General features: G+C 46.4%; 1 protein-coding gene across 1 annotated transcript in view; it reads left to right on the top strand.

Annotated features, from left to right (window-relative positions):
* Positions 1–7,604: 7,604 nt before the first annotated feature.
* S100A10 (S100 calcium binding protein A10) overlaps positions 7,605–10,190 on the top strand; it is a 10,387-nt gene continuing 7,801 nt past the window's right edge. Inside the window, exon 1 of the mRNA XM_007460302.1 lies at positions 7,605–7,655. The gene's annotated coding sequence lies outside the window, so the exon portion shown is untranslated. The remainder of the gene's footprint in view (positions 7,656–10,190) is intronic.

Here is a 10,190-nt window from a genome sequence, read left to right as displayed (position 1 = left end):
AGCCCTGGTCTGGGAAAATCCCACATGCCGCAGAGCAACTGGGCCCGTGAGCCACAATTACTGAGCCTGTGCATCTGGAGCCTGTACTCCGCAGAGAACAAGAGAGGCAGCGATAGTGAGAGGCCCGCGCACCGCGATGAAGAGTGGCTCCCACTTGCCACAACTAGAGAAAGCCCTCGCACAGAAACGAAGACCCAACACAGCCATAAATAAATAAATAAATATTTTTAAAAAGAGGCTGGTATATTTGGGGAAATACTTTAAAATAATTAAAAGACCTTGAGAGGTTGGCTCCTACCTTCAGGATGGCTGCACATAAATCACTTCATATAATCCCCATAATAACCTACCCCCCCAGGAATATGAAGTTCATTTTATGGATTAGGAGACAGAAGGCATGGAGGCTTACTTTCTATGGCACAAAGCAATCATGCAGCAGAGCCAGGTTTCAACACAGGTCTGCCTGGCTCCAACCCACCCTCCACTTATTAATAATAATTATAGTTAACAGGAGTGGGGCACTTACTATGTACCAGGCACGCTGCTAAGTATTTACTCATTTATAGCCACAGTATTCCTAGGAGGCAGGTATTCCTTTTGAGTCCATTTTCCAGATGAGAACTGAGGTTTGGAAAGGTTGGTGACATATCCAAGATCACACAGCTAATGAGCAGCAGAGAAAATATGATTCACTCCCCAAGGCTGCGCTCTTAACTCCTGTGATATGTAGCCAAACTGTGTCTCCGAATGTCCAGTTCCCCTCCCCCGTGCTCCCCTTGCCGCAGGCACACTGGTGGTTCAATTCCCATCCCAGACCAAGCCCCTCCCCACATCCCAGCCTCTGCATGTGCTTTTCCCTCCACCCAGAAAGCTTCCTCCTGGTCCCTCCCTTATTTGCAACCCTAGTTCCTCTTCTTCCTCTAGGTCTGAGTTCCAATGTCCCCTCTTCAGTGTAGTCTTCCCTGACTTTCTACTTCGATTCTTCTCTCACTCAGATCCTTGTTTTTCCCATCAAGGCACTCATTACAACTCACCCAAAATTTTATATTAGTTTCATTTTACTTGTATTTTATTTGCCTTTCCCACTAGAATGAAAGGCCCATGAGGGCAGAAATTTGTCTGTCTTGGTCCCGGACATATCTTCAGTAGCCAGAAGATTACAAGTATTAATAGGTGCTCTGTAAATATTTAATAGATTATAATTATTAGAATTTGCAGCTCACCGATAGAAGAAAGCAGATGGTTTCCAACCCCAAGCTAAGAGTTCTCGTGTTTAAAAAAAAAAAAAAAAAAGGTTTCAGCTTCTGCTGCTCCAAGAGGTAAGTTAGCACAGCAAGCACAGCCTCGATGGAGTCCTCCCAGTGCCCTAGAATGAAGTCTGTTCAAAGGTGTTCACCCACAAATCCCACACCAGGGACCTTGGGCCACAGAACAGCCCTGCTTGGCCTCCTTAAAAGCTTCTTCTCTGCAGGGAGGGATCACACAGTCTGATCTGCTGTCCAGAAGCTGCTGCATACCAGGGCTGAGCTGGATGCCTCATGGTCATGAGCCAGTTCATTCTTTGCCATCACCCTAGACGACAGGCGTCTATTCCTATTTTACCCATTAGGAGACAGGTTCACAGTGGTGAGATGGCTTTCGCAGAGCCACGCAGCTGGTAAGTGGGAGAGCCACTCACTCCCCCTTTAACATTCTTTGGTGGCTCCTTGTCACCTTCAGAAATGAACTCCAAATTCTTTAGCACGTAACAGAGCAGGACCCTATAGAGCTTTCCTGGGACAGACCCCTCACCACCTTGTCCTCTGCCTGCCTCCTTTTTGTAGAAAAGCTGTAGTCTCCCAGGCCGCCCCTGAGTCACAGAAGCCTGGCTCAAGAGTTAATGATTGAGAGGATGTGAGCATGTAGTGGCAAAAATAGCAGCTGGGCCAGGAGAACTGACAAGAATTTAAACAGTAAATTGGCCATATGGCAGTCACAGAATCTTTAGTTCTTATCTGAAGTATATAGATAATAGTATCTGACGCACATTTCCTGAGTTGTTTTACAGATGCTAAAACCCCCACCAAATGGAAGAAGCTAACTACTTGATGACCATGAGCACTGTAGCCCCCAGAGCTACTGGAGCCTGAGGATTGATAATGTTAACCCCTGTGACACTGCCCTGTTACCTCACCATCAATCAATCAGAGAATTGTGCACAAGCTGATCACACACCCTGCGACTCCCCTCCCTCACCTTGCCTTTAAAAATGCTTCCCCAACCTAAATGTCCATCAACAGAGGAATGGATAAAGAAGATGTGGTACATATATACAATGGAATATTACTCAGCCATAAAAAGGAAAGAAATTGGGTCATTTGTAGAGACATGGATGGACCTAGAGACTGTCATACAGAGTGAAGTAAGTCAGAAAGAGAAAAACAAATATCGTATATTAATGCACATATGTGGAATCTAGAAAAATGGTATAGATGATCTTATTTGCAAAGCAGAAATAGAGACACAGACGTAGAGAACAAACATATGGACACCAAGTGGGGGAAGAGGGGGTGGGATGGATTGGGAGATTGGGATTGACATCTATACACTATTGATACTTTGTATAAAACAGATAACTAATGAAAACCTACTGTGTAGCTCAGGGAACTCTATTCAATGCTCTGTGGTGACCAAAATGGGAAGGAAATCCAAAAAAAGAGGGGATATTTGTATACATGTAGCTGATTCACTTTGTTGTACAATAGGCTAACACAACATTGTAAAGCAACTATACTCCAATAAAAATAAATTTTAAAAAGTAAAAAGTAATAAAAATGCTTCCCTGAAACCCATGGGGGAGTTCAGGTTTTTGAGCATTAGCTGCCCCGGACTCCTTGTCTGGCACCTACAATAAACGCTGCACCTTCCTTCGCCACAATCTGGGGTCAGTAGATTGACTTTACTGTACACTGGCGAGCAGAGCGAAGTTTGGTTCAATAACAAGCAGAGTATCCCAGGTGCCCTGGAGAAAGGCACCTCCTCTTGAGACTCATCCCCATCTGAGGCCCTAATGGACTTAGCACTCTCCCCATGCAGAACTGAGGCAATTCCTGGAATAGACACAATACCTCAGAATTCCATGCCCTGGCACATGCTTTTCCCTCCTATCTGCCCACCCACAGAATGTGGCTAACCCTGCTGGTCCTTTAAGATCCCCATAAACAAATAAACAAAAAGGACAGTCCCTGATAGGAATCTATCCTAAGAAAATAAACATGGGCAAAGATGTTTATTCAAAAGTAGTTCTTTTATATATAATTATTATTTATGACAGTAAAAAATTGGTAACAACCTAAATGTTTGAAAAATATGGGAAACATTTAATAAATTGTATTTCCCTATTTAGGGTGTACTAGTAAGGCCACACTTGGGGGTTTGTTTTGTTTTGTTTTGGGGGTTGCCAGCAAAAAGTCTTGACCAGGCAACTGTAAATTGGTAGTTCTCAACTGAACTGCCATGGAGGACTGTTGTGACTCCTTACTAGGGCTCCGTAATTGGTGAATAAAGTTTCCTTTTGTTACAACTATGATTCAAACCATTATACAATGCTTTGGAAACCCAGGACTTTGGAAGTCCTGTCCATCTTGTGGAGCTGCAGCCACTAAGATGTGGGAGCCCTCAGAATCTGGCCAGCAGGCCGAAGAAGAGAGTAGAGAAGCCACAGTGTAATTGAATACAATTTTCCCTTGGTACCCTTGTGGGTACTGGTTCCGGAAACTCCCCCCATACCAAAATCCATGGATGCTCAAGTCCCTTATATAAAATGGTACAGTATCACATAAAACTTACACACATCCTCTGGTATACTTTAAATCATCTCTAGATTACTTGTAATACCCAACAGAATGTAAATACCATGCAAATAGTTGTAAATAGTATGTAAATGCAATGTAGATAGTTGCCAGAAAGGCAAATTCAAGTTTTGTTTTTTGGAACTTTCTGGAATTATTTTTCTGAAAATTTTCGATCCATGGTTGGTTGAATCTGAGGATGAGGAACCCCCAGATATGGACAGCCAACTGTAGTTACTTGTTAAGTGGGGGAAAAAAAAAAAAATGAGTGAGTAAATGAACAATCATGCTCTTGATATTTAGTGACATACAAAGTAATAAAGATAAGGTATTATGGGACAAAAATAGAATACATAATTTTATAATTAGTATGGTCACATTTTAGGAATTTCACATCAAAAGCAAAAAGAATGAATTTGCTTATTTTTAACAATTTTCAGCACTTCCTAGCTCTTCACTAAATAACTACCACCCAACCCACCAATGGATTTGATAGCAGTTGTCACAATGGCTATTGTTTGCCAATTCTGGCTGACGCCTGACAACTCTTTGCGGAAAACTGGATGTACTCTGTTGGAGTAGAGAAAGCTTTGGAGTTCTTTATTCCTATTGGATTGCATCTGGAACTTTTCCTTTGCTGCCCACGTTTTTAGTGAGCAAGTTTGGTGAAAGGTGGGAGAGACAGATCCATTGCCTCAACTAACTTTTTCTGAATTCCCTTTAAGGACCAAATTCAACAATCCCTTCTGGGTTCAATTTTCAAAAACAAAAATCCTCCCTGGACTTCCCTGGTGGCGCAGTGGTTAAGAATCCGCCTGCCAATGTGGGGCACATGGCTTCAAGCTCTGGTCCGGGAAGATCCCACATGCCATGGAGCAACTAAGGCCGTGCGCCACAACTACTGAAGCCTGTGCGCCTACAGCCCGTGCTCTGCAACGAGAAGCCACTGCAATGAGAAGCCTGCGCACTGCAACGAAGAGTAGCCCCTGCTCGCCGCAACTAGAGAAAGCCTGTGCACCCAACGAAGACCCAACACAGCCAAAAATAAATAAATAAATAATTCTAAAGCCCCCAATTATATATATATTTATTTATATATGTAATATATATACATAAAAAGACTAAAAGGTATGGACAGAAATAATCAAAAAAATCTATAAAAGGAATAAAAAATAGTTGTATTTGAGCCAAACTGAGGATGATACCAAGGGAGACACAGATTCAAGAAGCACTTGAATTGTGTTCCACTGGACTACAAATGAGGAGGCTTATAAACGCAAAAACTGCAAAATTACATAAGTTGTTTGTCAAGAATTTAAATTAGATCTGGCAAGAAGTAAGGGTGCTTATTAAGTAAGGGTTGTTTGGTGCCCCAAATGGTTGCACAGTTACAAAGGAAGACTTTAAGACCATGAGGTTGCAGCTGGCAGCTGCTAGCAGATACTGGGATTTTTGTTTGTTTTGTTTGTTTGTTTTTTAGCCACACTGCACAGCATGCTGGATCTTAGTTTCCCGACCAGGGATGGAACCGGCGCCGCCTGCAGTGGAAGCGAGGAGTCTTAACCACTGGACCACCAGGGAAGTCCCTAGCAGATACTGTTTTGAGAGGGGCTGGTGGTGTTCTTGAGTTTGATACAGTTCAGAAAATTCAAGTTCTTAACGATGTAGGAACTATCTGAAATCACACTCACAATGGGCACCCAACTCCATTTAGGATGCCTGAGCCACACTTACTCCATTTTGATTTTTTAAATGCACTCTTTTCTTTAATGATTAAAGCAGATGTACAATGCATGTTTGGCCACAAAATAGGCTGTTCTAGTTAGCATAAAGTTTAAGTGAAATTATGTATAAGCCAAAATGGATTCCCCATACCTCATAATGTAAAAACTTCTTTAATCAAAGGAAATATATAAAAGTATTTCTCTTTGGTCCATGAGTTTACAAATAATCTTATTTTCCTTTTTATACATCGGTATATTTTCCAAACCTTCTACAATAAGAATGTAACCTTTTTTACAATCAGATTTAAAAGTCATGGTAAATGTTATTATTATTTTAAGGACGTCTATCAAATGTTCCTCCTCCAGGAATTGTTCTGCGACCATTCCATGGGGACTTGGAGGCCCCTCCTCAATGTTCTCACAGCGTCTCTTCATGTCCTCTACCATTCACTGAGCTCACTGGATTTTAGCCATTTGCTAATCTATCTTCCAACAAGATTTGAAGCTCTTTGAGAGACAGGACTGATTCTTTGATTTCTGAATCCCCAGGCCCTAGCACATACATTAAGCATTCCTAAATGTTTTTGAATCAAATGAAGAAATCAAATAAGGAGTCTATGGTATACGGAACTCAGGTATTCTCATTCTAAACCCAGTTGCATATTTCCTGGAACTAAAGGGATCTAGAATTTTCTCCATTCTTGACTGTAACCTAGGGCCTAGGAAGAACTTAGGAAGCCTGTTTTTTGCAGGAGTGCCCCCCTGAACATTCAGCACCAGTGTTGCAGGAACCCAGCAGAGTGAGAGCTGAAATCCAAGTTTTTTCCTGGCAAGAGCCAAGATTAGTCACTTGGAGGCACTTGGAGGATTCCCCAAGTCTGCTCATTCCTTTGGGATCAGTCACTCCTCCCAGGACCTCCCCTGGGAACAAAGGAAAACCCAAGACTTGGGACTGGGCCTTTTTCCAACAACAGCTGCTAGTAGTTTGCATTTAACCCTAAACCACAATTAAAATAAAGGGGGGGGGGGACTTTCCTGGTGGTGCAGTGGATAAGTCTCCGTGCTCCCAGTACAGGGGCCAGGTTGGATTCCTGATCAGGGAACTAGATCCCACATGCATGCCGTAACTAACAGTTTGCGTGCCACAACTAAGGAGCCCTCCTGCTGCAACTAAGACCTGGTGCAACCAAATAAATAAATTTTTTTTTTTTAAATGGCGGGGGGAATAGCGTCAGCTAGGAAACACTTAGGTTTTCTCTAAATTTCTTCTAAAGAGTTTGAGGACCAAACAGGCCAATTTCAGGACAAAGAAGGAGACCCTGAAACAGGTTTTAACAATATCAACTACTACGGAAGCCATTCACACTAAGAGGGGTAAATCTCCAGTTCAACAAAGGGTTTGTAACGCCCTTGAGCTGACTAGCCACCAAATGGCAACCACCCCCCGCTTCTCCTCGAGCAGGCGCCGGCAGGGAACTCGCCTTCTCTGAGAGCTGCCCGTGGACAGGGGGCCCAGGCCTTGGAGACCCTCCCAACTGACCTCCTAGGACCTTATCTGAAGTCAACGCCCTCGCGGTCGTTAGGACTCCACGTGCCCCTCCCTGCAGTATCATCTAGAAAATAATTCCTAGACCTGTAGGTTACGGACGAGCGCTTACAATCTGGTTCTGGGCCAGCGCGCCCCACCCGCAGAATGGCTGGATTCTTGGATTTGCACACTCACTCGCTCTCTAAAACCAAACCCGAGAGGAAGGGCATGGCCGAGGGTGGGGACGTCCAAAAATATTCCAGAGCATTTGAGTAGGAAGAGAAGTTTACAGTATTGCTCTCACTGGGGGCGGTGGGGAGCCCTGGAGCGAGGCTCCTCCGCACAGCGAAAGAAGGGTGTGCGCGTTGCGCCCGGGGTGTGAGTGTTGAGTGCGGGGGCAGGAAGAGGAGGGAGGAGAAGGGGTGGGGTGAGCGGAGGCCCTGACACCGGCCCAGGCTCCTCCTGCCTCCCCCGCTCCCCGCCCCCACTTACTAAGGCAACCAGCCCGCGGCGCGCTGCTCACTGGCCGCGCGTCCCCGCCAGCCGAGCGTCCCCGCCGCGCCTCCTGCCACGGTGAGTTCCGCCCGTCGGTCCCGGGCGGTCCCCAGCCCCAGCCCCCGCGCCCGTGGAAACCCCCGCATCGGCGGCTCTGGCTCGCCCGGCTGCCTTCGCCGGGTGTCCCGGGCGCCGGGGGGCCTGGTCGAGTATCAGCTGGAGATGGGGAGGTATCTGGGCCACGCCCTGGCTTGGCGAGCAGCGCCCCTGACCCGCCCTGGCGCGACCCCCCAGATCCTCGCGGGGGAGGGGAGGGAGCCCTTGTCCTTCACTGCTGTACCTCCGTGTTGGTGCCCCGTAGTCTGCTCTCTCCTACCTTTCGGTTTATCTTTTTTTACACCCACTTTCCTACTTTTCGACTAGTCGCCCGTTACCCGAACCCCCGCTTCTGGCCCCCTGTCCTGGCCGGCGTATTTCTTTGTGTGCTCCGGCTGCAGGCTGACCTCTGTCCAGATGTTCGTAGCCACCTCCTAGATGGACGGCCCGTGCAGGCTCGGGGAGGGCTGGCGGTTTCCCTACCCAAAGGACACCCCTCAGCCCCTCTCCCCGATGCTTCAGGTTGGGCTTCCTGTTGTTTGTCTGCTAGACGGGAAGGTTCTTACTGCCGACCGAGGGAGGAAGGTCTATTAGTTTTCTTTATAACGCAGTTTTGCTGAGGGGTGGGGGTAAGAGGGGGAGGGAAGCCTATGTGAAACCTGTGTGAAGTGGTTTTTGTACTGAAAGGGATCCCTTCTTGCTGTCTTAAACAAGTGGAACTATACAGAGATAGAGGAAGAGCAGGCTTAATGAAGGATCTTCTAACCCAGACTAATCTGGCCCAGTGCAATGAGCTGTTGGTACCTGGTCACAATTTGAGCCTGGCCAGAGGAGGGGCGCTTCCCTCAGGCCTGGATACCACACTCTCTAGCCTCGGCCGGACTCCACCTAACTGAAACCCGGAATCTGCCTTGTTGGGCCGGGGTGGTGGGGAAAGCAGAGCAGCAAGCCTCATGCCAGGCACAGCCGAGCCCTGGGCCAGACTGGAATACATTAAGCCCACCCCCTTCGCTGGGAGCTTTCTGCAGGGCGTGGTTAGCACAAAGGGCTCCCGGATTCTCCTAGTGGAGGCCTGTGATTCAGTTGTGAGGCCTTGTGGGTGTGGCCCGGATGGTTCCAGATTCTCTCTGCAGATGGTTCAGACAGAACACTCCCTGAAGGAAAAGGGGAACTGTGCCATCTTAGAGGGCATTTTCCAAGAGGAAGTGAGTCACACCAGGGCTTGGCCCGCAACCTGAAGGAGAGGTTTCTTGACTGAACTGTGGGTGAAGACAGCAGTTAGACTGGTAGGGCTGTGGCAGAACTGCTGCTGGGTTATCGGCCTGTATGCCTGCTGGCAGGCTGCCCCAGCTTTATTTGGGAGGTAGCTCTTCCCGTTAAGACGTTTGCAGTTGCTGCAGATGCTTTTTCCCCTGCAGCCTGAGTTTCAACCTGCAGCAGTGGATTTTTATATCCTGCACCTCAGGTGAGGCCAGGCTCAACACCCTGTCAATGAATGATCTTTGCCTCCAACGTGTTTCAGCAAATTGCAAAAGGTAATGACAGGCATTAGGGCAGGAGTGAGTTCATATAACTCATTTGGAATTTCTTCATCAGCCCTGCCCCCACAGATTCCTCTCCAGTTTCTATTTAATCATCTCTTCCAAATGATGTATTCCTTCCTTGACAGCCAGAAGCTACTTTCTTCACTGTGGTCCTTGATACACCATTTGGAGATTCTTATTTTGGTTCTTCAAATTTTCCTGAGGGTCTACTGAGCATAGCACACTGACTTCTAGGTGATGGTCTTCCCTGGCTTTTCCTGCATACAACATCAGATGGCCCCTTTTCCTCCCATGTCTGGCCCCTGTCCAGCCTCTCCAGCAGCCACTCCAGTGAGGTCAGGCCTTGCGCTGGGCGGAGCTGAGACTGAGTGCCTCCTTGCTTTCCATGGACAGCTCCAAAAATGTGAATTTTTTAGAGCACTACCCACTTGGTATGGCCTTGATCCAGTCTAGTCTTTTAAAGTTGAGGGAAACAATGGAATCCTTTCAGAGTTATAATGTACAGATTAGCACTCAGAGTGCTGGGAAAGCTAGACTGATCTTTTTATTAGGATCTTTCTTAAGCTTCTCATTTTCCCGGGACTCAACAATTTAGGAATCTCACATCAAAAGCAAAAAGAATGAATTTGCTTATTTTTAACAATTTTCAGCACTTCCTAGCCCTTCAGTGGGTTTAATAGCGGTTGTCACAGTGGCTATTGTTTGCCAGTTCTGGTGATGCCTGACAACTCTTCAAGGAAAACTGGATGTACTCTTTTAGGGTAGAGACGGCTTCAGAGTTCTCTTATTGAATTGCATCTGGAGCTTTTCTTTTGCTGCTCACTTTTTTTAGTGGGAAAGTTTTACGTTTGGTGAAAGGTGGGAGACACAGCCTGGATCAGATTCATTGCTTCCACTCACTTCTGAATTCCTTTTAGGGATCAAATCAAGAATGCCTTCTGGGTTCAATTCCCCATCCCACCCACCCCCACCC

Source organism: Lipotes vexillifer, unplaced genomic scaffold (genome assembly GCF_000442215.2).
Source record: "Lipotes vexillifer unplaced genomic scaffold, Lipotes_vexillifer_v1.1 scaffold209, whole genome shotgun sequence".
Classification (NCBI taxonomy): Eukaryota; Metazoa; Chordata; class Mammalia; order Artiodactyla; family Lipotidae; genus Lipotes; species Lipotes vexillifer.
This window is presented reverse-complemented; position numbering and strand designations above follow the sequence as displayed.